The sequence below is a fragment of the Crocodylus porosus genome, unplaced genomic scaffold (genome assembly GCF_001723895.1).
Source record: "Crocodylus porosus isolate Cpor-Errol unplaced genomic scaffold, CroPor_comp1, whole genome shotgun sequence".
NCBI classification, from domain to species: domain Eukaryota; kingdom Metazoa; phylum Chordata; order Crocodylia; family Crocodylidae; genus Crocodylus; species Crocodylus porosus.
The window spans coordinates 21,418,513-21,444,627 of NW_017728915.1; the positions used below are offsets into that span (position 1 = coordinate 21,418,513).

The 26,115-nt window shown below is 40.7% G+C and overlaps 1 long non-coding RNA gene across 4 annotated transcripts in view; it reads left to right on the forward strand.

The window, feature by feature from the left end:
- Window positions 1–24,657: 24,657 nt before the first annotated feature.
- LOC109310573 overlaps window positions 24,658–26,115 on the forward strand; it is a 72,710-nt gene continuing 71,252 nt past the window's right edge. For 2 of the 4 annotated variants that reach the window (XR_002101251.1, XR_002101253.1), the window contains exon 1: window positions 25,238–25,743. This is a non-coding gene — a long non-coding RNA (uncharacterized LOC109310573). Of the gene's footprint in view, window positions 25,027–25,237; window positions 25,744–26,115 lie in introns of those variants that run through there. The other 2 variants (XR_002101252.1, XR_002101254.1) reach the window with 2 other exon arrangements.

Here is a 26,115-nt window from a genome sequence, read left to right on the forward strand (position 1 = left end):
TGCATGCCAGTTTAAGCACAGAGTGACTTTTAATGGCCAAGTTAACCCATCAAAAAGGGTTTTTAAAAGGAAACCCTTAACTATATTAGTGCTGCTAGGCACCACATCAATAATGTATATTTCAGAAGAGAACCTTGCAAACTAAATGCTCAAAAATTCTGTGGTACCTCTTAAAAAAAACCTGGTAATATTTTAAATGGGAAAAAGCCATCAAGTGAAATTTAATTTTGTATTCAGATTTATTATTGCTATCCATTTTCACTGCTGAAATGCCTGTTTACTTGCAAAGGACAGTTTTCTTTCCATAATGAATCATAGTAACACTTAAATTAAGCAGAGTAAAAGAATGGTTAATGTCATAACACACTGACAATTTAACCTGGCCAATATTTTTATTGCCTTGTACAATAAACCTAACAGAGCACAACTTGCTTTTTGACTGGTGGAAAATCGGTTATGAACCGCCAGGGAATGACCAATTTTTCAAATGCAGCCATTCAGTCACACTATAGCCACTAATACTTTTTTTTTCTGTACACTATTGCTGTTATAATCTTTTGAGGATATTTTATCACGGCAATAACCTCCTCAAAATCAGTCTTTACTGCAGTTAATGACTGGACAGCTGGAGCATTAACTGGCCTTGGCTTTGCCTCTAGCCATTAACTAACAAACCAGTTGTTATCTGCAGGTAACAACCAATTTCTTGTGGAATTTTCTTGATAAAGTGTCTCACTGGATAAAAGTTTTTCTCCTCTCTTTCCTTAACTAAGATTCAGCCAATGCAAAAAAACATACAGAGTAGGAGTCACAAATAGGCATCTGTAAGTGATAGTGTAGCAAAACAAGAATTAAAAACCAAAATCCATAAAATAGATTTTGAGTGTTTGCGTCTGCCAGAATTTTTGTAACAAGGCTGCTTGGTTCTGTCTCGGGCGCTCAGGTGCAGCATATTATACTGAATTCAGGAATGGAGCTGGGGGCTATGGCATTCAGCACCTGCAACTGGAAGCTTCCTGACTGCACTACCCCATTACATAGGCCACAATTTGTGTCAATTGAAGAGACAAAAGCTGAATAATGGCAGCAACTAAAAATTTAGGGGAAAAGGAAAAAATGGGTGGTATTTAAAGTGACCCCTCCTTCAATAAACACTGAATTGAGAGGGGAAATTAATTTGGTAAATCAGATATTTATTAAATAGATTGTATTTTGAGAACCCTGATACCATTTTAGCATTTCCACTTAGAATTTGAAGTCTTGAATGTTAATCTCTGTTTCTTTGAGCGCTATTTTAAAGCTAGTGCGTGCAAATTTGGATTGAGTTGTCAGTACTTTAAGAATGATGTTAAATCAAAATTAAATACAATGTTAAATAGCAACAGAATAAGTGAAACATAGAAATAAAATGTACATATGAAACCAGGCTTCATAAAATAGAGAGATGTTAAAAATAGTCAATAGGCCTAATAACAGTTTATTGTTGTACTTTCACCCTTCTTAATGTCTTGTCTCCTCCTAGCTTTTATCTTAGTATGAACTGTTAATATAACTTTACTTTTTCTTTATGGCTTCATTTTAAAGGTATGAATGTTAGGAAAAGTTGGCTGTAGAACTGTAATGTCACAGTAATGAGACAAAACTATGAGCTAAGACCTTTCTGGAATTAAGTTTCAGAATACTGCAAATGCAGAAGTGTTTACAAAGATAGTACAGAATATCTAAAATCAGAATGGAACATGCTAGCCCTGGTGTGAAATCAGTGGAAGTGTGGCCGGACACCTTTGGTGCCTGCCACTTTAAAAGGCATAAGCAGGCTATGGAGCAGCCAGCAGGTGTGGTGCAGCCTAATGAGGTGGTCACATGACCGCAGCAGGGCTTGTGGATTGGAGGATGGGGCTGAGCAGCCTCAATATAAACCGAGGCCCTCGGGGCTGAGCTGACAGTTGGTGTAGGGAGCCAAAGAGATAATATCGCCCAGCTGGAGCTGCTGGCACCAGAACATCTAGAGGTTAAGGATAGGAACTATGGGAATGGAAGAGGTTCCTCATCCTGGGGAAAGACCTAAAACTACACCCTGCTAGGGTAGGATGGTGCGGTGGGGCTGCCTATGGTAGAGTGGTCCCCAGGAAATGCCGCACCATTGCCTCCCTAGTGAAAAGTGAGTATGGGGTATTGTATAGCCTCAGCCACCACAGTCTGGCGGGCAACCCCTTAGCAGGGAGAGGAAGAATCCATCAACGTCAATAGACACCTAAGGCCTAAGTGGGCCATAGGCCAAATTGGAGGCTCAAGTAGGTTGACAGACTCCTGAGGCCCAAGGGGTTAAGGCCTAGAAGTCCCAGGGAGGGGGAGGAATAGTGGCCCCAGGAAGGGGGCAGAATTATAACTCCAGTTAGTGGACAGTGTGGTGGTCCCAGTAGGGGAACATGTGAGGGAACAGCTAAGTAGTAGGCTGTATACAGTAGGGCCAATATGGGGGCCTGAAGGACTGCATATAGATTGTATAAAGTAGGGTCCGTACAGGCAGGCCTAATGGCTGCACAGGGGCTGCATAGAGTAGGGCCTATGAGAGGGGTCTGAAGGACTGTACATAGGCTGGCCCTGATAGTTTGATAGAGTAAGCCCCAGTGAGGAGGCAGAGTAGTTACCTGAGCAAGAGGATAGTGTGAGGCCCTAGTGAGGGGGCATGTGGCCAAGGTAAGCCAAGTTTGGGCCCAAGGCTGTGTGTGGCCTGGCCGGGGGAGTTAGGAGTAATTTGGATGCCATCTATGAGGCACGGGACATGGTAAAAGGGATGCTGGAGCTGTGTATTACCCCCTTGGCATTGGGCATTAAATGGGCAGCCTCCCACATTAGAAACAACTTATCAATTACATCAAAGGCATGGCAGATGAGACTGGTGGGTGGACTGCCCTAGACAGGTAGGCAGGTAGCTGTTTTGAAAGGCCCCTTAGATGAACCCTGTTACAGGAAGGTTGAAGACACTGGCAAAATTCCCTAAATAGACTTCAGTGGGCACATCTACATGAGGCATTTACTGCACAGTTGGCTAATTAGCTTGCCGTAAACATTGTGTGTCTACACGTGCTCCAGCTATTAGGCCAGAGTTAACTAATTTACTCTGCAGCAGGATAGTACTTGTAAATACTTGTAAATACAAGTACTATCCTGCTGCAGAGTAAATTAGTTTATTCCAGCCTAATCAGGGGGCACATAAATATAAGTACTATCCTGCTGTCTAGTAAAAAACTCTGCAGCAGCACATGTGTAGATGCTGCCCCAGCTGGTTGGGGCACAAAGATGCTTCAGTATGGGGGGCTGCCTGCTGGCTAGCACTGCACTGAAGCACCCTTGTGCCCCAGCAAGCCCCTCCACAGCACGTTGAGCTGTGGGGAGCAGCCCCAAGCTGGCAGGCTGACCCCCTATACCTCCTGTCAACTAGGGTTTCTCTGACTTGACTCAACATGCTGTGCATGAATAAACTCCAAAGCAATAAGCTCTGGAATTTATTCGTGTGCATTGATTGCACATGTAGATACACCCAGTGAAGTCAGGAGTTCATCTCTGGTATGAAATCCTGCTGCCTTACTCACAGGAATGGCCCTGTACTATTTGGGGCCATCCCCAATGTACCAAAAAAAAAATGGTGTTTAGGGCTTGGGACAGAAGTTGCACATCAACCGGTATAAGTGATCAGAAACCGGTTCAAATTTGTAACACAACAGAAATTCAGTGCACATAAATCACTTTCAAAGTGGCCAAAACCTTTTGAGACAAACCTAGATGGATGTAGTATCAGACTGATGTGATTTAGGTCAAATCAGTTTATTGAACTGCTGTCCCAGATCCCCTCCAAGATTCAAGTTAACTCACAGTTCTCCAGCATCCCAGGATGCTTTGCATCTCCAGCTTGCAAGGTGGGCAGGCTAGCTTCGATACAAGATGTCTTCTCCAGCTGAGCAAGGAGGCATGCTCTAGCACCACCCTCCATCCCCTCCCCCGGGTTCTGGCCTGGGCCACTGCAGGCATGTGGCTGCATTTCCAGAAACAAAAGTGAACGCCTGTTTGCTTTCTTATTGGTTCAGTCTACACAGTTTAGACTAACTTGCAAAGATTGAAACTATTCAGCCTTGGGCTTTTGGACTGTTTGTACTTAGCCTAGGTCCTTAAATTCCCATTGAAATGAATGAGAGTTAGGTACATAAATACATTCTTGTATCAAGCTCTTTGACTTTTGCAGCCATGATTTGGCCCATAGTATGGACTGGGACATGTCTTAGAAAATGCTTTGTCTTCTGCAAACCTAAAAATTAAGATAAACTAAGATATCAAAGGAAATAGAGAGAGTCATTTTATCTTTTAATATAAATTTAACTTGAAAGGCTGGGTGGGGACTCTTGATAATAGAGAGATCACTATTTCATTGATATTGTCCATTGTATACACTACTCAACTGGTTGCTTTTCTTGTTGGTATCCATGTGTAATTGTGACTAATGTTACTGGATGTTTCATTTGTGCACTCATCTGAAAATAGACCCCTTTCATTTCATATATACTAAATCCCAATAATTGTGATTCAAGCATTTCTAACAATTTGAAGTGATTCAATGATTTTTAAATCATTCTTAATTTCATAAGTCTAGTCTTTAATCTCTTCCAAATTACTAAAAATGTAAGGCATTCTAAACATTTCTGATCATTTTGCTCTGCCTTGGCCCCATAAAGCTAATCTTTTCTAAAGTTAAGCACTTAAAAAATTGAAGTACTCCAATAAATTTAAATTGGCATATTCTGTGCATATCAATTTAGAATTATTAGAGCATTAGTGCCTAGGAGTGGTGGCTAAGGGCATGCAAACCAGTTCATACATTGATTTTTAATGACTTTTTATTGATTCTGTGCTTTTTAAATGCAATACCCTTAGGTTCCCTCTTACATATAGTTAAGCGATTTGTGAAACACTAAGTTTCGAAGGGTTTTTTTCTGCTTTTGTCTCATCTTTTCTCTTTATGGCCTATCATTATTTCCAGTAGCTCAGATCTGTACACAAATGCACTTGATTCAGTGTTTAAAAAATGATGATTGCAAAAGTATCATTATATGACTCATCATATTTCTCAAGCATCATACATATTAATCTTTGAAGCTCAAATCTTTAAGGGTCCATGCTACCATTGGTATAGACGCACAGCTCCCTGGTGTATTAACAGAAGCTAAATACACAAACTGACAGGAGAAACGGAGTTCACAGCAATTCTTAAATGTCACTCTTAATTTGTGTGGCCAACATTTCCTAGATTTCATGAAACACCATGTAAAAATTTACTTTGACTCTTTTGCATTTTGAAGATTAGTTATTTATAATGTTAAATACACATATCCCTGCCATATATTAAATACCACTTTATTAACATTTGGATATTGACCTATTAACTAGTGTATTTTTCATGCAATGAAATCAAGTCGTAATTATGTGACAAATGGGTACCAAAATGTCACTGTGGTTGTCATCGTTCATTGGACAGGGAAGGGGAGAAGGCCTGGGACTATGTATGGGCATACGTAGTGTTTGAGACGGTAGAGTTACACCCGGAGTTTTAAAATTGCTGACTAATTTGTATCCAATTGGTGCTATGCTCAAGTTCTGAGGAAGCAAAGCATTAGCTTAAACTAAAAACACTGAAGATTCCTTTCCCAGATAACAGGGATTCTTTTCAGTAGTGTCCCCTCCCAAGAAACCCCAAATCTGAAAAAAGGTAATCTCTCTAACAGCTAAAGACTCTGCTACGAATATCAGCACAAGTTTTTCAATATTGTTTTACTGTCATCTGACCTCTATTTGATGGTCTGTCTTTGCAGAGTTCTACATCCATCCATAGTGAGCCAAATGCTCAGACCATGAAAAGTTCTATTAGAATTGCATAACCCCTTGAAGCTCTCAGTAGAGCTTGGTGCCTCAAGTCGCATGGAGACTCCACTGTCTTTCCGCCACTGGACACAGTACCTTGGTCACTTGGCAGTGCGGGAAACCTGGCACTGTTGCTACCTTGGTTGTGTACAAAAGAGACCTTTGCTTTTTAGAACTGGCAACCCCGTACTTCCCTGCACAATCAGGTTGTTAGAAGTCATAGTCCATAGATAGTCCATAGAAGTTAATTCCATAGATTTCGTGAAGGTAATGTGCCCCTGTGTTTTAGCTATGTTGGCTGTGTCTACACAAGTGTGGACATTTTTTCCCCCAGGGACAAGTAGCAGCAGCGCACCTTGAGTGCTCGTGCAGCTGGGACCCTGGCTGGCAGCTGGAGCATGGCTACAGCAGGCTAAGCTCTGGTTTTCAGCAGTGCGTGCTGCCATCACATGCACTACCCTACTTTTTTAAGGCACAAGATTTTTTCACCCTGAGATATCCCAGCATCAAAACCTGTGCTCCCCCCCCGCCCCACCTCCCTTCCCCCCCTGCAAAATAGCAGCATGGGGAATGCCTTCACGTGCAGGGTGTGGTGCCACAGATAGGTGCAACACCACATACTGCACATCCATGCTCGTCTGCATGCGGCCATTGCATAAAAAGAACTGCAATATAAACATGTAGGTTGGACAGGAAAAATACTAGGAGAAGAATAAGAAAAAAATTCCTAATTCATACTTGGAAATTGGCATGTCCTAACACATACCATGTTCATTAAGAGGAAGATACTAGAATCTGAATTCCAAGTCTGCCCTTTGAAAATTAAAAATGAAAAAGAAAAGTATCTAAGAGAGCTTTTGGCAGGCCTCTGCAAACAAAGAACAGCAGAAATGTTCCCAAATTCTGTACCTTTATGTGCATGTCCAGCTTAGGACATGCACATAAATAAAGTAAACTCTTCTTTCAGCTTTAACCAAATTGAACCTAAATGCTTTTTAAAGTCTGCAACTATTCGGTTCCATGTTGTCATTCATCATGCCCTTCTCAATGCTGTTAGCTAACAGTATGGCAAACACCCCAAAGTATATGCCAAAGTATGACACTGTACCTGCAAATCCTAAATCTTAAAAAGTTTTTGTCCTTCTCAGGCATGCTATTTATTATGAGGTGTCTCTTCTGTAAAAGGTGAATTCAAATCTGGGACTAGCAGGCCTTCTTCTGCTACCTTGTGCTGCTGTGGGGGCGTTGCTGTGGGGGTGCCTCCTGGTGGCTGAGGGAGCAGCATGGATTTTCCCTTCCAAAGACTGGTAGGGGAGAGAGAGAGGAAGATCCTGGGCAGTCTGCAGAGGTTCCTGCAGATGGTAAGTTATGGAAATGCTAAGCTTGTTAGGCTGCTGAGAAAATGAGAACCCTTCTCCAGTGAAGCTTTTATGGAAGAAGTCGAAGCGACAGGCAGGTCTCAGGTTGATCTCTAAAGTCAACTGACTTCTGCCTTTCAGTTCTGAAATACTGCCATGGTTGGTCAGTTGTTAACTGAGCATAAGTTTATAGAGGCTTTCCCTTTCTACCTTACCTCTCTACATGCCTTTTAGAGTTGCCCTGTTCAGAATGAGCTTTACAATGTTTCTTTTTCTCCCACTAGAAGCAGTTTAGAGCAATGGTGAGTTACAACTAGGCTTTATCTTTGTGGTTCTGTCCACTGCCACTTAAAGCTGATGGGCATCTTTCCACTGAAGAACCATATTTAGCAGAAGCAGAATGATCTGAACTTCTAAGCCAGCACAAAATATGGTATTCAGAAATGTATAATCTGTTTAATCATTTTGTCCATGTCCCAAATACCTGTTGTTACAAAGTTTTGTGTAAGCCATTTGTAGTGCTTTCCCACATAAGAGGCTCAGTAAAATATTTTTGATATTGTATACATCACAGATGAGAAACTATGTATTGAGATCAGTTTTAGTCAGTCATTATACTTTCTGGATGCTGAGTTCTTCTGCAAAGAGTGTCACAAATTCCCTCATTCCCAAGCGCTAGATTTAGCATTTGGGTCTTTGATTTAGCTGAAAGATGTGTAAAAACTCCTACTGTCAAAGAACTCCCTGTGGGCTATACATCTAAGTTGGCTTTTACCTAACAATTATTCCATTCAAGGTTTGGAAAAAGCCCAATTTTATATCCTGCTGACTACCTACTACAAGCTATGTTTGCTGGTAAATGCCAGTTAAACCTCCTCGGCCATGACAACAAGGTTGTGAACAGACATTGCGTTGGTGCTGCCATAAAATTTTTTATGGTGGCACAAAAGCCAAAGAAACAGATGTCATCGCCCTTTGTCACACCACTTTGTCATGCCCAAATTTGTGTGTGTGACTGTACCTAATAATAGTTGGTGCTGCCTTTTTGTGGCTGATGTTTGTTTGCTTATGTTGGAGAACACAGGTAGCCTGGGGCTGCCCACACTTTCCAGCCACCCTGGGCTGTTTTCTGGGGGGCAGTGTATGGCACTGCTGCACCCTGACTCATAGGCCCTGTGGGGCAGCCACAGTGGTGATATCCGTCAATGCCGCTGAAGTGGATCAGCTGTATTAGAACATAGGCTGGTGCTGCTGATCCCGCTCCAAAAAGTCTGTTTATTGCATTTTCAAGCAAAGTTTGATTGGACTGTGTTATGCCTTTCTTGTGTTCACTAATATTTAGGTAATTTTAATTTTTTTAGGTAATATTTAGGTAATTTTCATATTTTAGAGATTTCTGGCAGGAATCTTGACAGAAACTATACTTTACAATACTATTATAGGATATGCATGGATTTTAATTTTGAATCTTTAAGCACTGCTATCTGCCTCAGAAAAGAGATTATGAGAGGCATGTTCTTCCATACAAAGACAAATGATATACACAACAACATGACTTAGGTGTCCAATCAAAACTAATCTATGCAAATTAACTTCATCATAGCAAAGTAAAGGAGTTAGTATGTGCAATACTGAACTGCTCTTTGAGTGTGTCTATATGAGATGCTAACTGCGCAATAGCCTAATAACACTGTACAGTAGTGCACAGGGCAAAAGCTGTGCAAATATGATGCTGCACAGTAATATTTGGCTGCCGCACAGTTAGCGTCACTAAAAAGCCATGTGCTAGCACTACTACGCAGAAGTGCCAGTTACTAACCATTGATTTAGTACTTAGTCATACAAGTATTAAACTTAATGCACAGTAACTATAGTACACTAATGAAAGTGCAGATGCACCCTTTATTCAGCTAATTGAGGCATTGGCTTTTCATGTGGACTTATTAAAACTTTTGAATTATATATATAATTATATGTTTTATGTTATATATATAATATAATATATAATGCGTGCAATGAACATCTTAATATTTAATATATTTTAAAATAGAGTATGTATTTTAATGAAATACTCTGATTTTATTGTACTTTAATACAAATATGTCTTTTTCTACCCTTTATATATCATTAATAGATTATATTATTTTATTGTATAATTTTAGCATACTGTAGTATTGAAAGCTATATTTTTTTGTTACACTATATGCTTTATCATTCATTCTGTTTCATGGGATCTCTTTGTTTCTAGCTTGGGCCTTATCCTCAAAAGTCCTGATCCGAAACTCATTAAATTTAGAGGACTGGCTCCCACTGGGCTTTGGATTAGGTTAGAAGGGTGAAATTCTGGTCTCCTTGAAGTCAGTGGCTAAAGATCTCTTGGTTTTAGTTTGAACTAAATGTATAGATGTGCAGTAATAAGATTATTTGGTTAATTTTCAAACCTGACTTCCTCTATTTAGAACAAATTCCTGAGAATCCTGACCATGCACTTGAAATATAAGAGACCATTTTAATTGGATATATTCCTCCATTTTCCTTCTATGATATTTGAGAGTACACTTATTTGCCAGTTTGATCATATCATCATTATCAAGGACTCATGTTTCTAATTTCTTCTTCAGGCTCTTGAATTGTTAATGTTAACTCCTACTGAACCCAACTTTGTTTTCTGTTGCAGAGGTAACATTCTGGACCTGTTTCTATAGTTGATAAAAATATATTCTTCAGGTTTGGAAGACCTAATAAAGCACAGCTTATCAAGGAATGATGGGAAAATGTTCATTTGGAAGACAGTCTGGTAAATAATCATCCGATGCATTTATCTTGATGTTTCCTCATTGCAGAAATATAATTCCCTACATCCCTAATTATGAAATTAACTTTTTTAGTGCATCAGCAGCTATTCCGTCGCTTTTGTTTATTCTCTAATACCTGACACTGTTAAATTGGAACAGCATGGAAATTATTCTTTATAGACAAGCCAAAAAGTTTTTCAGTATTTACCATTTATTTCATAGTAAATATCTAACACTCTGTCCAGTTATACACAGACTGATGCACACCAAACTGTCTTAAGTATGAAAAAGGTTTGATAATATAAAATGATAACAGATATTACAAGGTATTGTGTATTCTACAAGCTGCTTTAAAATGCATTTTTGGTATATAACTGCATTCAGTCATACATAGCATCATTTAAAACAAATTGTTAGCTATTGTGCAGCTGATTAGCTATGGTGGGAAATTAGTCATTCCCCTGTATTAACTACAGTGTTTCCACCAATCAGTATGAAGTATGCCAACTTTGTTTAGCCTGTGCACTTGTGCAATGATGAACAAGTAATGCATAAAACAAACCCTCCTACCTAATCAAACATTTCACAGAGGTTTGAAAACAGAAACAAAGGGTAAATCTGTTCATGGAGTATAAGGGTGCAGTAAAACAAAATAAAGTTTGACATAGGTACATACAAACTAAGGGCACATGGAATGAAAAAAAATGTGTTTGAATGATTAGTAAATGTAAAACTGTTTAATAGAGTATGGGACAATTTGAAAGAATAGTGAAGGGCAGGAAAGATTTTTAATACAAAAAGAACACAGCTTGCTTTCTGCCTTTTAGCCCTTTCGAGTGCTTCTCTCACTGTGAGACACTGTGCTTAGCAGAGACACCTGAGCTGAAATGTTGTTGATGTGAGAGAAGGAACCACTTGCTTTTTTTCTCCTCTGGAGCTGTTGCACTTGGACCAATATTCACTCTTTATTCTTTAGTTGTTATAACCCAACTAATAATAACAACATTATTGTTACTTATCATCATTATCCTTATCATTCTTACTACTACTACCACCACTATTAATAATAATAAACTACGTAAGTTTGTTAACCTTCAAAGCAGGTTGTGAAGACTATATTTTTTCTTTTGCTTGCAAGGAGACGGGTTTCATGGCAGTTTGAGGAATGGTAGTATGTAGAAGACTCTAGGATTCTGTGAAAGGGGTTACATTTAATAAATTATATCTATGTTGTTGCTGGGTTATTTAATCTTGAAATAATTGATGAATACGTTTACTGGCATTAGTTTCCCAAGAATCTGAAAAGTGCTCAAAATGTTGAGAGGAGCTGTTTTGTTGTAAATATCAAAATTAATCAGGTACAGAAAAGTTATTTTTCCCTTTTTAAGTTTTGAGCAACCCTGGAGCTCACCGTTGTGACTGCAATGAAGTACCATTGAGATCATTTATACTGGTGGCTACTCAGTAGTCAGGGGCTAAATTCTGCCTTTGCATCCAATTCTTCTTGACTGTAGTGTCTAAAGAGGTGAACAGATGATACTAGGGAAGTATATATTTTAAAATTCTCTGTCTAACATCCTCAAATTATATTGGTTAAACAACTAACCAATAAGACATACCTAGTCTTGGCTGGAGGGTGCGGAACCAGGGGGTGGCATGTGTCCCACCCTGCCCCACCATGGGGAAGGGGCCGCAACCACCTGACTGGGGCACCATGGGGAGCCAGGGGCCTTGCACAGACCCTCTTGGACACAGCTGCTGCTGGGACCCACTCTCCAGGGCCTTTGATGGGGGCGTGGGGGAAGGAGGTGGCCGCGGCAAGGCCACCGGACGATACCGCCCACATGAAGTCATGGGTAGCAACAGATGGCAAAGGGCTTTCCCAGCCCGCTGCAGCCACCCGTGTGCTGGAGGGATGTAGCAAACTAGTTATGGGTACGAACCCCTCCTCCCCTCTTCCTTCCTCCTTCCCATCTTTCTCCCTTCCTCCTTCCCTCCCTCCCTCCTGCCTGCCCTGCCACCTTCGTGTTCCTGAGTCCCACACCACCTCCCTTCCTCACCAGACTGAATTATCCTTATCATTCTTACTACTACTACCACCACTATTAATAATAATAAACTACGTAAGTTTGTTAACCTTCATAAGCACTAAATGTGAACCAGTAATGCATTACTCATAAAAATATACTTACCATTTAAATTCTTTACCTTTCACATCCCTAGGTGATACACAAACCCTCTCATCAACCTGAACACCATATATAAATAATCTTAAAACTGAAAATGTCAAAGAAAAATCAAAGTAAAGACAACACAGCCTAACTGCGAGCTGTTAGGAGAAACAGTGCGGGTTAAAAACAATACCAGCTTTAATTTTGACTTCCCAAGATCATGATGGCTTGAGCCCCAATGTAACATTAATCAGAAGCCTTTCTGCATTTCATCTCCTCATTTACAAAAAATCTTTGCTGAAAGGTTATGTAAAACTCATTATTTACCTGAGTGACCAGAAAGGCTCTGAAAGTGCCATTTTGAGCTCTCGGGTGAATGCTTATTTATAGTTTTTTAATAGGCATTCATTACCTGATGGATTGGAAAGACTCTTTTTGGGCCAGTTCCTGTCTATTGGTTAAATACAGATTGATAACTTTTTCTTAAAAACCTTATTATTTACCAGATAAGCTCCTCACCTTTGAATTTCTAGAGTCATGATTAGTTTGGGCTTCAAGGGGGTTGGCTACTCCAGCTTTGCAGCTGTGTAAGTGAAAGTAGAATTTAGCCCAGGGGGCCATAAATGGTTTTTACAGAAGTATAACACTTATAGCATGCAGACTGCAGAAGTGACATAAGCAAACTTACATAGAAAATGCATGGAAGAGGAATATTAATTAGCTTCTAAGCTGTGTAATTCCTCTAACACGGGCTTGTCAGAGCAGGAGAGCTGGAGTCTGGCATTTTTTAAAAAGAGCATGGTTTGGAAATACCAATAACCATAGGCATTTGTAACTTCTAAAAAGATATAAAGGAGCCCAGTTATGATCTATGTAAGTTAGAGCAGGCTTTGAGCTTCACAGAGTTTGCCTGGACTTTTTCTTTGCATTTTTGGACGTTTACTGTTCTGAAATTCCAGGTAACACTGGAGACCTGTGGACTTGTACAAACTGAACCTGTCAGTTCAGGACCATGCAACCCTTATGAGCTGAATTTGTTGGCTTCTGCTTACTAGCATTGCTTCTTTCCATCTTCTCTGCCATTCCCTTTCCTCAGTGGTGCTCATCTTTAGATCACTTTGCTTGGCATAGCTCCAGCAGATAGAAAGCTTGTGTTCCTTACCCACCTCTGCAACTGGTATCACCTCTTCATCCTATGAGAAGTTCTGCCAAGATGTGAAAGCAACACAGATACCTGTGATCTGACTTTGGACACGGTGAGGGCTTTTCCAGTCTGTAACAGGGTGCACTCAAATCATATAAGTTAAAACTTTGCCTCATCTTCAAAATGACCAGCAGTGATGAGAACTAATTGGAGCCCCTTCTCCTCTGAGCCCAAATAGTTACGAGTCCGAGTCATATGAAGTCAGTGGCATCAGCTGCATGTAGAGTTACTAATGTATTTGTGAGGTCAGAGCCCAGATTTGGCTTTTTTTTGTTGTTTCTAACTTAGAATGTATATAAAAAAAAATCTCTTGCATCTCCTTTTCCCCCTTTCAGTTACCATTTGATTTTTACCTTCAGGGAAACTTGGGTAGCAAGGCTTAGCTTCCTACTTAACTTGGGAGGTCTGAACTGAGAGAGATGGATAGACAATAAACCTTTCCTGCCTGGGAAATTAGGTATTAACAAAAATAAAAACAACAATAACAAATATATAAATTGACCAAAGACAGATTCTTTCTTCTTCAATAAGGAATCACTTCCTTGTGTCTGAAAGACAGTTTTCCATATGCTGTTCAGAGGCAGATCACATTTTAATGTTTTTTTTAAAAGCAGTTAGTGTTTTTGCTTAAATGGGAAAAAGTTAAACAATAAACATCACCACCACCAAAACCCTGAAACCACCACCAAAACCCTGAAACCTTTTTGTATTTGGAGGGAAAAAATGGCACAAACATTCCTTGACATTCACCTTTAAAATTGCTAAGAACCCAGTTATTTTAAAAGCATAAACATAATTTTTTTTTTGGAACTCTGTCCAGGAATAAATCGAAAAAACCACTGTTTATGTGAGATGACCACAAAAATGTATGAAGTTAAGAATTTAAGGCTTATTGTGTGTCAGTTACTCCTCAGTATAGTTGCATGTGTCTGCTCTATACAGTAGTAAGTGGTAATTAAACTGCAGTGAGTTGACAGACTCCTTCAGGAATAAATTGCCTTGGTTTAGCTTCTACTTATTACAGAAGAGAGTGGACACACAAACCAGTTACAGTGGGTCAGTGGACGGACATAATGCAAGTAACTCAATGTAGTTTGTTCATCTGTCCACGCTTTAATGTTTTGTGCTCTTTGGCTCCCTCTGCTGCCCGTGCACACACACAGGAATGGGCAATATGGGTTCTTGGAACAAGATTTTGTGCAATTTTTTAAAACAAGCAAATGAAAAGCAATCCTCATTTCAGGCTCCATTAGAAATAGGTGGGGAAATAAAGCTATATATGAGCAGAAAATGGCAAACTTCTCAGGGAAAAAAAGCTTTATTTTTGAGCCTTTAATATGGATTAGAAACAAATGTTTATTATTAAAGAAAGATTCCTTTAACCTCTGCTGAACTCATATTTTGGACTGGGTTAGGTGAGGACAGGAAAGCCATACGCATTCTCTTTGAAGAAGAGCCAGGTGCTGAGGTATAGCAGCACTATTTTGGCAGGAAAATGACAAAGCAAATCCAACTGTCCAAGAGGGCTGGATTTAACAGAACTGAACAAATCTTTATGTGTACACATACCACTCAGGTACTTTGCATTACACAGACTGCTCTCCATTTCTATAGTTTTTAGATGTTTTGCTCTGCAATGCTGTCATTTTTGTCTTGATGTGTATTTTTCAAATCCATAACATAGCCATCACAGGTTTGTGCCCTCCTCCCTGGGGCTGAAATAGCCCTACAGCTCTTTTAAGTGACCAGTCCTCTGCAAGGAAGTAAAATAAGCCTTTGCCACTCTATCAAGTACTTTCAACTGTAGGTTCACCTGCAAGCATTGAGAGAAAAATGGAAACAGTAAGATCCAAGTATGTGTCAAGGGCCAGGTTGGGGAGGAGAAACAATGCATATATAGGCAGAACATTTGTTCACAGGGATTACACCCATTCATCTCTTGACAAAGCACCTTTTTCTCAGTTGCAGTGGAGCAGTATGCAACGTCTGTGCAGCCTTTTATGTCTATCCCTGACCACAGGCTGGCTGGTCCCTTAAGGACCGGCCATCTCTGAATTCTGAACTCCCTCAGTCTCATTTAGGGAGCATCTCTAACTTTTAACTTCTGTCACTACAACTTCGTCCAAAGAATTGAGTGTTGTTCTTATTAATTGTATGTCTGTATTTATTGAACCCAGTGACCACTCCATGGTGTTAGAAATGGCAAATAAGAAAGAACTTGAATGAATGTAACATCCAAACTGAAGAAGTTGGAAATTTGGAATATACAAAAATGTCACCAAGTGAAGTGATTCAGCTGTAGTGGCATGTGCCCTGCCACTGCTTATCTGCTTCACTGGGTGAAACACATTTCCCATTGTCCTGCATTGGGCGGATGCCTGAGCATTAGGGACAAGGGGTGTCATATTCCCTCGAATTGCCTGGGGGATGTCTCTGCAAGTAGGAAACCCCAGGCAATCTGAGGCATGTGTCTAAGCGGGGAATATGACACCCATTGTCCCAAAGGCTCAGGCTCCCACCCAATGCAGGACAGCTGCTCCTGGGGCTTGAGGAGCCCAATCCAGCATGGGATTCCTGGGGTGCACAGGACTGGGCCTCTCATGCCTTGAGAGTGCCTGCTGGGGGTGGCTGGAGAGCATGGGCAGCTTCAGGCTGACCATACTCTCCCACCATAAATCTAATAGACGTCTGCTGTGATATAGTGACACATATTGATACCACCTAAGTTGTGGTCACAAATTTTGAGCCTTTGTGGCATGGGACATTGATGGCCATAAAACATTTTATGGTGGCAAAAAGGCAATGCCTAGTTCCACCCTTGGAACTAAAGTGCTGATGTGCATCAAGTGTCAGAAGGCAACATAGGCCCAAATGTTGTGCTGTATTTGGAAAGCTCTGCTTTAACTATTACAAGAGGAAATATTTTGCCAGATGCTGCAGATCCCAAACACAAAAACTTCAAGTGGATACTTGAATTTTGTAAAGGTATGGTAGAACCAAGCAAATCCAGTGAGAGGGACTAAATTTTGCCAGTAGATGCAGAAGGTACAATTGTTTAAATTAAATTGGACACTGGAGCTAAGGTTCATATTTTACCAGAGTAAGAATGTAGAAGATTAAAATTGAGACTAACAGTGAATTTAACCAACATCAAAATAACAGAAACAAATAATTCAGGAACACATATACCAACGAAAGGGTGATGCATTGCTAGCATCCAATATAAAACTAGAATATATGCTCCTATTCATTGGAAGGTACCTAAGGTGGTAACACCCGTTGTGCTTACGAGAAACTGAATGTAGTCAAGAGTGTGCTTGCAGTACAAGAAGATGCAACATCCATACCTCCTAATGATCCTTTTGCCAATCACTACCTAAATCTCAACCATCTTCTTCAGAAAAACCCAATTGTTCCAGAACAAAAGAAACAACCAGGTCCTTATGGGAAGAAACATACTTATGGACACAAATGCAAAAACTATCATGCAAAAAATGGAAATCAGTCTCAGTGGTCTGTAGCTAATGAACTCTATGCCAAGTGCAGAAACACAGCTGCCAAAAGTGCAAGTCAATCAGATCCCAGTGTAAGGACTCAAGTCTATCAAGACTGGAAGAAAAACTTTCTACCAAAAAAACCAATCTGATACTTTTTTAGTCTGAGAAGAAAATAAAAACTTCTGAAAAACTCACAGAGACTTGTTTCAAGGGCTGCAGATAAGGGGGAATAGGGCAGTGCATGGTAAAGACTTGCTTCAGCGTGATGTGTGAGTAACTTCTCCTCTGGAGATTGGTGGTAATTGATTTTTGTGTTTATTAATTTTTGTTAAGAGGGAAGATGCAGTGATAGAAGAAATTAGAGTCTAGAGATGCTCCCTAACAGAGACTGTGGAAGTTGGGAATTGGGAGAGTGTCCCTCAGGGAGCAGCTAGCCAGTGACAGAAAAAGACTAAGTATCTGCAGATGTTGCATATTGCTCCACAAATTTAAGTGTGTTGTTCTTGTCATGTATGCCTGTATTTATTGAGCCCAATGATCACTACAGAAGTGTCATGCAAGTTTTGGACAAATTGAGGCTGGTGGAACCTGTTGCCACAACTAAGGGAGAAAGATGCCCAAAGCAGCAAGAGGGTAAAGAGCTCTCAGGAATCATGAAGACTCTATGAAGCCTACAGTAATTAACATATTATCAAGCCTATGAGGTAGAGCTGTACTGCCATACTGTCCAGCATGTCCACAGGTGGCAGGTAGTGGAATGACCTTCAGGGAAGGTTAGCTGTAAAATAAGCAGGGGTGGACCAAGACAAATAAGTAGTCATGGACCAAGCAGTGGCAGCACCACCAGGATGTAGTGAGGACAGCAGATGGCAATACTTTTCCTCCTGAAAAGCAACATATATCTTTTGACAGTGCTGTGACATGGTGAATATAAGTTGCCACTATAATAAGCCTGCCTAGTCCCTAGCCATAGGTGTACATGTCCTAAATGATGGAACAAGCAGAAGAACCTATTAGAATCTCAATGCCTCAAAAGGCAGACAAAAACTAAAGTGGAATGAGATCCTCAGTTGTCTTGGTCTCCTTTCCATTGAGTCAAGGTCCCATTCTGTCAAGAGGCATGCAGAAGCAGATGTGCAGCAGCTCCTCTATGACAAAAGAAGTCACACACAGGAATCTTCCATGAAAACAGATCCTCCAACATCAACTTTGTTGGGCCAGCCATATCACTTGGATGTCTGACTCCAGGCTCCCAAAGCAAGTTTTATTCTCCCAGCTCAGCCAAGGCATATGCTCAAGGCCAACTTAAAAAAAATGTAACCAGTACCATAGCATGGCAGGGGACAAGTGGGGCAACTGTCCCAGTCACAAAGTGAAGGGGCTTCAAAAGATGCTGCCCAGCTGGGGTGGGTTGTGGGATGGAGCCATGAGACACTCATTTGTGGAGTCACTGGGACAGGGGGAGGGTATCTCCCACCACTGCATGCACTCCCAGGAAAGCACGGGGGGCATGTGCTCCCTCAGATGTGTGTGTGGGGTGAGGATGGGCTACCAGTGTGGGCTTGCCCTGGGTGCCAAACTTCCTTGCTACAGTACTGAATGCAACATCAGTGTACTCACGGGATACTACTGCCCAGGACTGCTCCAAATGGAGGCAGTCTGCTGCAGTGATCTCAGTACTTTGAAACTTCCTGACAACAACAGGAGATGGAAATGCAGGAGTGGTTGAAACAACATGTTGCAGACCAATTCGAGAATCCAGTGCCACCCATTCCACACCGAAACATATATTTGAACTGCAGTAGAGTCTGTTGATCCTAGACAGGCCTCATCAGCCACCTTTGGATTCACAGATAAGACAATCATGGAAGACAATCATCACTGATTACAAGGGATTGCCAAAGAAGACTGTCAAGCACAACTTGCAGTAAGTTCCTCTACCTCTTCAGACTTGGTCTCTGATATTTTCTTTGAACTCACAGAATAAAGGTATGTAGGTTGTAGGAATGGTCTGGTTTAGTTAAGAAGCAGTGACTGGAGCTTATAAAGAATAGGTTGAGAGCCCTGCCGGAGACTTATTTCTTCTCCCTTCTCTTGTGATAAATGACTGTCTTCTGAGTTGATCAAAAGTTGAGGTAACCTTTGCAGCTTCTATTAGATACATGAAAAATAGGTGAGTTTCTACTGCTGGGGTAACTGGGACCAAAATCTACACTCCAGTCTGAAGGCATTGGGTATATTTAGCTCTAGAATCATTGTTGCAAATTGGGAGTGTGTTTTCTGATCTCCCCACTCTCTAGGGACACGCTGGCTGGAAATATTCTAAAGTAAGAGTAATTGGGATTTTCTTTAAAGAGTATTATTACAATTAAATATATATGTCCAGTAGCACCCACAGCCACATATTTTCCAAACAGAAAAGATGATAAAGTCTCTATCCTGAAGAACTTAGGGCTCCTATACACATGCAGGGAGCCTACTCCAATGTGCTGATTAATCGAGTGCAGAAATTAACATTCTCCAGCAGACTCTAGCATCACGTGTATCAGTGCCCCCCGCATTGAAAAATGGCAGTGGGGTGCTTTGAACCAAAGCTCATTCAATGAGCTTTAGTTCAAACCACCCCACCACCATTTTTCAGTGCAGGGACACTGATACAAGTGATATTTGGATGCTTTTTAATATCATGGCTTGCTAATTAAATGCCCCTCCACGCCTTCTGGAGCACGTGTAAAAATGGCTGTGGTGACCAATTTAAAGTGGAAATAGGAGAAGAGGAGCTAGACCAATATATATAAAGAGAAGTTATGGTAGGGATCAGCATTATTATTGTAACATAAGATTGCTAACCAAAAATGTATTTAATAAAATAGGATACATAATGTATTCCTAGTTTGAATATATTTCAAAACCTTATCTTACTGCAGAATCACATTGGTTCTGACACTTTTTAAGATAGAGTTTCAAGTATATGTTTTGCTTTTTCTGGATCTATGCGTGCTGCCTCTTGAGCAATCACATTCCCTAAGAATCTTACCTGGAGAAATATGCATACCTCAATAAAACTATTCAGTTTGATGCAGCAGTTTCAGTTTCTGCTGAACTTATTTGAATTTTACACAATATTCATCCTGAAACTTTATGTAATGTTCAGTTTCTCCAGGCCGTGCCAAGTCTCATTCTTGCTTTTGGGGTGCCTATCTGCCAAATGAGAGGTGGTGATAGTGATATCTCCTGAATGGCATTATAATTAGGAGTTGTCAACTGGAAGGAAAACATACTAGATTCTTTTATCTGGATCCAACCAGACTATTGTTGCACTAGCTGATGTGGAAATTGTCTCCCACCAGGTGTAGAATATAGCTTTTCCTTTTGTACTGCTTCCTTGAGTTCTTCAGGTCTATACAAATACAAGTATGAGCATTTTTGTTTATAACAGGGTCTATAGGAGAGCACCATTTTATCATCTGGGTTATGTTTCTTCTAAGGCCAGTCTCCATCCTATCATTCATTTTGGAAGTGACTACGGCTGGCATTCGCTATGTTGTGCTGGGCATAGGGTATGCCCCTATTACACCTTTAAATAAATTCATACCAGGTACCTAAGTATACACATTTTCATTTCATCTGCTATTTTGGGCCCATTCTCAATGGTTTTGGCTTAGTAAACAGTGGAAGATTTGAATTGACCCATGAAAGTTGCTGGCGTGTAGCTAATAAGCCCTCCTAATAATTTCCCATAATATAGCTAATAAGAACTACCCTAGGATGATCTAGCTTAGGCTGGAGTTCATCTCCTTATTCCTGGTCATCACTTTACCTGAATCAAATTTTACAGTGGTGCTAAACATCTTGAGATGAACAACCAGTCCAAAGAGTTTTGGATACAACTCCAGGAAACAGACATCCTCACACTCTTACTTAGGTAACCTGTTTAGATTCTTAGCTTTGACAGGTATGATCTGAGTGTGCTTTTTCAAAGAACATTACTACGCATGTGATTCCACTTGGGTAGGAAAGCCTTCATCCCTCCTATTTTTAACTTGTTAGCATATCTACCATTGTTTTGCCCAGGGAATGCCACTGCTCTTAAGAGGTGATTTCTGGAAAGGGCTTCCCTTCTTCTTCTGGAAATGTTTTATTTGCATCCACTTGTGCTGTGCTTCAACTATTTTCTTGTTGGATGGCTTGTGTTTTCACTGGCTCAGACTGCCATGCAGATTGCACCACCTGTTCCAGAGTTAGCTGAGACGTTAACTGTAAGTTTTCCGAAATTCCTTCTTCAAAGCCCCAACTATTGGAAGATTCCTTGTTTGTTTTTCCTTAATAATACCAAAGACCTGAAGCTCTGCTTTTCCTTAGAAAAGAGGGCCTTTATAAAGTTCTGGCTGCTCTGCATACTTTGTTCCAAGAATGCCCATTGGCTCATTCAGGAATGAAATGCTCCTCATGCTTTTAAAGAACAACATAATAATTATTCTTCTGTCTTTCCTCACTGCTGGCAAATGATTTATAAGTATTTTCAGCTTCATTCCCTGTGGCATAAATTACTGAGTGGCCTGTATTTTGTGGTGGTCTGAGTACTCCTTCCACTTCCACTTTCCCGTGGTCTAATCAGACTTGTGTCTGGTGAAGTTTGTTGCCTAAAGTTTGGATCTTTTCCCTCTTATTTGTGCTACTTCAAAATTAACCATTTTGTTGTTGGATACTTGTCCCCATCCTTGGACTTGGTTGAACCCACCTTTGCAATTTTGTTTGGCTCCCAGCATAAATCAGAGTAGCATCAAGGCTACCACAGAGTATACCAAGCCTGAAAGAATCGGAGCTTGAAAGTAATCCAGCCATACACCCTTTTTCCTAGCTGTGGTCTTCACTGCAGACAGTGCTATCCTACTGTGGATTATCCCTTCACTGTAGGAATTCTTGAGCATCATGTCCACTGGCTTTGTAGCCCTTTTGAACTGCCGAAGGGGTGTGAAGGGAAAGAAGGAAGAATTGTGTCCTTTCTTCTGAAACAGAACAAGAAACTTTTAGAGTCTATTGCCTTTTTCTTTCCTGATGTTCTGCTGTAGAGCTTTTCCTAAAACCCTGCTTCTAGACTTCCTACAACAAGTTTAGAGGAACAATGCACCCCTCCTTACTGAGAATACAATTCAGACCTTTGGAGAAAGAAGTTGGAGTGATGGAGCTGAATGCTCTGAAGCTGAGAGTGGAGGAGTAGGCCCTGGAGCAGAAAGGTGGAATGTGGAAGAGAGAGGATCAATGGGACAGCATGGAAGCAGATAGATGGATGGATGGATATAAAAGGCAGTAGGATATAGAAGGCACTATAAGAGGTGAAGGAAGAAATTTGGGAATATTGTGAATTCCTGGCTTGGGAAACTTGTCCTGAGCTGCTCCTCACATGCCTATAAGGTATGGGGGTTTGTCCTGGGATTGACTGGTAATTCCAGCCCAGGTAGACATGGTTTGGAGGGAAATGGGGATGGTGGGGGATTATAGGACAGGTTTATTCTTTGGAAGATGCCCATAACAGTATGACATCTCTGAAGCTTCCTGAGTGAAAGCTCCTAGCCTTGCCCAAGATGGCCTCCCTTGATAACATAGTTGCCTGCTTGTTCTGCCCCAGAGGGGCACCTTATCTTTTTCCTGGGACTGGTGACATCCAGAGTTGACATTCTCTTCTCTGCAAGCTGAAATCAGTACTCACCTACTGGCTGAAAAGGGCTGAGATGGTTGGCTAGTCACGGAGGGTAAATCAGAACTCCATTGCCAATGTAGAAGGGGCTAGAACCTGGTTTCATGACACTTTGGTTTCTGGGAACTTCTGCTTCTTCTCCTTTCATTTCCACTTACTGCTCTAGGAAAAAGCAAATCACGGAGGAATAAACTAGGGGTGCATCCACCATTCCAGGAGGCAGAACCAAGAGCCTTATTCTCACTCTCCTTTTACACTTGGATGCTGCCCTTTGTTGAGCAACTTTCAGGTCTACAAGAGAGAGCATGTGAACTCTTGCATGTTGTCTCAAGCACCTCTGCAGTGAGTCCCTGTTTCACCTAACATTATATTTGGCTGTGCTTCAAGAAAACCAACCATGGATTTTTTTCCTGAACCCCTGTCCTCCTGTCACTGTCTGCATGATGGTCTCAAGCCCTATGACCCTTGATTCCTTTGGGTGGCAGATTTGGCCTCAGCCTCTGAGGTGGCACTGCTTCATATGTCATTTTTATCATGGATCTTGGTAGACACTTCACAAAATATGGATGGCTGGGTCTTTTATGGGTCTGCTAATAATGTTCAGCTGTGATAGGGTTAAAAGGCAACATCCATTTCCCCATTATCTTGTTTAAAAAGTGCCTTTTTTAAAGTCCATATGGCGACTTCCTTTCGACCTGCTTTCCCATCCTCGTCTCTTTGTCAGGGCTGTCACTTATAAAGAATCACTTGACTTACAATAACAAGTTCAAAAGAAGACAGAATATAATCAGTTGATCCACGAAGAATTGAAATAAAGAACACCCCCACTGCTCCAGTTATCATTCCCATAGAGATAGTGATATTATTGATGTGATTGCTATGCTAATTTCTATAGAAAAAACTTGTATTTTGGAATTTGTTCAAAGAGAATTTCAGACACATCAAATTGGAAAATGCAGAGTGAATTCCTAAACTTTTTAGTATAGGCATGGGAATCTTTTTTTTTTTAAACATTGCATAGCTCTTAACGACTATTCACAAACTTCATCTTAAAAATCATTTAGAAAAATCTAGCTAATTTTTCAGTTATCTTAGAAAGTTATTTCAGAGCAGTGGCAGTGCAAATCTTACTGTACTTATAGGATTTTAATACAGTCCCCATAACTGAAAGAACCAGGTTTGGATCAAATAATCCGGAGAGGGAGGTTGGGGATTATAATTGATGGGTACATTGAGGTCCAGTGTTTAGGAAGAGCTAATTAATATATCCTCCTTCTGCAATTCCATGGTCTCTTTGGGAATTGCCAGAAACATAAACTTTTTTCCCTTGGACTTCTATTTTAACTAGAAGATTTCAGCTTGTGATGTTTTGCTTTTTATGTGGTAAACTGATTTAAAATGTATGCCAGTCATCTTCAGGGAACTCATTTCAGTCAAGATGAAACTAGTCTTACCTGAATCAATGTTTTAAGTGTCCCTGTGGCTTGGCATTTTGAATAATCAATCTGTCTCCATCGCTTCTTAATCATGCGCATCACAGTCTTTTTTATTTGTCAACCCTTTCGGATCCTGCCTTTTTGTTATTAACATGCCCCTAATGTCACATGCAAGCCTTTTCTTTAAAACAAGCTGCTCATTGGTGTATTTTGATACTTTTTATTATTACTAAATCTTTTTTCCCATAATTACACCACAATCATTATATAATCCCATAACAAAGAGTCTATTGAGGCACCATGCTTTTGTCAACTATGGGACACAGAATCCATAATTGCATTATTCAGCTTCCCCCCCCCTCCCCTTTTGCTTTGTAGAAACACAACCTATTTCACCAGTCACATTTGCACCTTGTTTGCCTGGTTATATATTATTTACTAAATCGTTGCCCTGCGGATAAACCTTGTAAAGTTGCTTTAAAAAAGTTATTTGTTTGATAATTAAGTCCTGAAAACCCATCGTTTAATGATTATTCCGAACCCATAAGGCAGAGAACCTCCATGACGTTTTTCTCTAAGTTTAATTACCGTATGCTAATTTCCTTGCCTACTACGTGATTAATTAAAATCATATTTTCATAATCATTTGGCACTAGTATTGTTTTAGAATTATCATGATCCCCTAAATAGTGTATGTAAATAAAGTCGGCTCTAATGGAAAGAATCAAAATGCAACGCTGAAGACCTTTATGTGTTTGTATGCATGCGATTGGCAACATAACTGGCTTATTTACATTAAATACGCCACAAGGTTACAGTGCAGATCAACGTCACTTTATCGCTGATTACTTCTCTTAACCGCCGGAGCTGTGACTGATGCTCCGGTCCCGGTGTCCACCAAGATTTACCCTGGAGTTTTTAAAAGAAACAGACTTGAAATAGTTTCAGGAGCAGGTAAGAAGGAGGCTTTTTTTCAAAAATGGTCATATCTCTGCGGGCTCGCTAAAAAATTGTTTAGTGCAAGGCAGGAATGCAAGTAATGACAGGCGAGGGGGGCTGATGTATGTCTGAATAACAAGTCTGACAATCAGAATGTGTTCTTAGAGAATGGATAGATTTTAATAAGTGTGTTTACATGAGCTCAAGGTCAAGACCAAGCTGCGCTGTGTTAAATGGTTTCTTAGTTGCTAGACAGAGAGAAAAAATGGACGATCACAGACCATTCTTTGTAGATTATTATATCAAGGGTTCAGCTTTTGGCTCATCAAAGCTAAATGCCGCAAGACCTATCTAGTTGCTGTGAATTATGCCAAGACGACAATGGAGTGCTTTTTTAATGGTACAATGCATTTCACCTACCAGATAGGGGGAGTCCAAGCTGAAAGCTGGGAATGTCTTGTGATGTTGGGTGATCAGTATCAATGAAGGGGGCTCTTCTGAAAAGAGACAGATTAAAATAAAGCACTCTTTGCTCGGGATGTGTTGGAAACAGTTAGGAGGGCTAGCCGGAGTGGGCAATTGTGACAGCTCCGCGCTCCACTTTTCCCCCTCAGCGCAAGAAAATGATCAAGTCAATCATGTGGACATGCTTCATTATTCATTGAACACAATCTTTTACAACGCTTCGTTTACGTGCAGGACTTTCTTCTACGCTTTGCTTTAAATGCGAAGGTAAGAAAGACAAAGGTGCCGAGGGGGTTTCGGAGGCTGGCGGAGGCTCCCGCGAGCCGCCCCACCGGCTCCCAAGTCAGTCCGGACTATTTGGGGGCTCTCTCCGGGAGCCTCGCCACGGGGCCTGCGTTTTCCAGCGTGATTAAAAAATACAGTATAATTAAATATCCATAGCCGTGACGTTTGCAAGCAGGGCTGTCAGGGGAAAAGCAGCAAAGAATGAAAGGAGCGGAGAAGCCATTGAATGGCGCTATAGAACTTAGCCTGGAGAAAACCCTTTTTTTTCTCTCTCTCCTCCTCTCTCCCTCTCTCTCTCTCTCTCTCGTTTCTTTTAAACCCGTTATTTCCACACCAGAGAAGAGCGAGAGAGAG